Here is a 1,944-nt window from a genome sequence, read left to right on the forward strand (position 1 = left end):
ATTCTTTCAGTCCTGAATTTATTTACTAGAATAGTCTATTTTTGGTCGTACAAAACAAAACAAGCATTTTGAAAGAAATACATAATTTTACTCTTTGTCCGTCACCCCACGCCGCCGCTGGCTTCCGAGCAACAACCAATCAGTTTTTAACCGTAAAATTTCGTACAATTCGCAAAGTTACCATTCTGGGATTTAGATGTTTAAAATATACATTCTAAGGAACAGTTTCGTGTGTAGTTTGTGTGGTTTTGAGTTAATTAGCGCGAGGATTGGCGAGAATGCAGAGGGTTCGTAGCGGTGGACGTGTGTTGCACTCGAGTGGGAGGGAGCGCTTCGTAACGTGCGTCCAGAAATGCCGGACAATTTTGATCGTGAAAAATCGTACAATTTGTAAATATAGTGATCTTGGATTCGGATATATTGAGAAATACATTTGTAAGGAACAGATTCATGTATTGTTTGTGTAGTTTTGAATTAAACCTGCGCGAGGATGTAGAGGGTGCGATGTAGTGGGTGCGATGAAAATGGAGTCGATTTTTTTAGACCAAAAAAAAAAACGGCAACGCACCCGAAAAATAAATAAACACGGTACGGACAACCCGAACTGACGTGTTATGCAAAATTTGACGCAGATTCATTTGTTCTCAGACTATAAAAGTTGACTCTGTGAAAAATTTTGGGATGAAATCGGGACAAGAAAATTACAAAGCCGCGCCGGCCGTGCAGGGCGGAACAAGCTACTGTCGTCTAACAATCTTCAGGCGGTGTCTCTGGGCGGAGTCTCAACTCTTCTGTGGCCCGGCTGGTGGGCGGGTCCCCGTCTGCGCGCTGTGATTGGCGCGCCGGAACGCCACGTGGTCTGCGGCGCCAGGGAGTCTACCAGTGCCGCTGCTGCTACGTGCTGTTACTATGGCGACGTGCGTGGGAACGCCCGGCCCAACAGCGTGGCGAACGAAATGTATCAATTTTTGATGCGTGTCAACAAAGCCATGGGGCGTAAAGAACCCTTGAATTATGCTTCGCGCTTGGCACAATAATATTAATTCTCATATGCAAAAACGTTAGTTCGACTCTGAATATTACCACGTGTCTTCCGTCAGCAACAACAAACGAACGCCTGAATCTATACACGTACACTCGAATAGAGAACCTAGATAATACTAGTAACGTTAGTAGATTATACATATAGTCGGTAAAGATCGGAACTGTACGTAACGAAGATAGGCGAATATAAATTTGTCACATAGACACCAATCACAGAGCCTCGGTTATAGTCGGTGAAGATCGTGTTTGTAACGAAGACGGGCGAAATCATTGGAGCAGCCCAGCTAGACTGTTGGCGCCGACGGCAGGGGCGGCAACTTCTTCAAAGGGAAACGCCTGTCGATCAAGTATAATATGTGCGTGTGGCTATGGGAAAATGCCTCGCTCTAAAATGTATCACGTAGTTCTGAATCGATAATCACAAACAGCAAGGAGCTTCTACAACATATAGCGTCCTTGCAAACAGGGACAATATCAAACTTCGTTATTTTTGGCCTCAGAGTCGAAGCATTTAAAGCTTAAAATTTTAAAAAGTGGTTTCTTCGGCGAAGTCATGCCTTGCAGAAAATGTTGACGATACACATTACGTGTTCGACCGCAGGTCATTGACCTCCAGCTTGCGTTGTTCCAGCGGAGAAGAGCGTCTGGCAGTTTTTATAATAGCGTCAGATTTTGTTTGTTAAATCATACACAGGCATTCATGCATCTATCATTCTTCCAACTAGTTCGTAGTTATGTGAGATGTTTATTGGAATCACACGGATCGGAACAAACTCAGCGTTTCAAATAGTAAACATCAATCGCCCAAGCACAGCCGTGGCAGCGTGGACCCGCCGCGCTGATAATCCCCGGGATTGTCCACAAATTATCAACAAATACGTGAAAATGAGGTGGATTAAG

Source organism: Branchiostoma belcheri, unplaced genomic scaffold, assembly GCF_001625305.1.
Source record: "Branchiostoma belcheri isolate BF01 breed outbred unplaced genomic scaffold, Haploidv18h27 scaffold63, whole genome shotgun sequence".
NCBI lineage: Eukaryota > Metazoa > Chordata > Leptocardii > Amphioxiformes > Branchiostomatidae > Branchiostoma > Branchiostoma belcheri.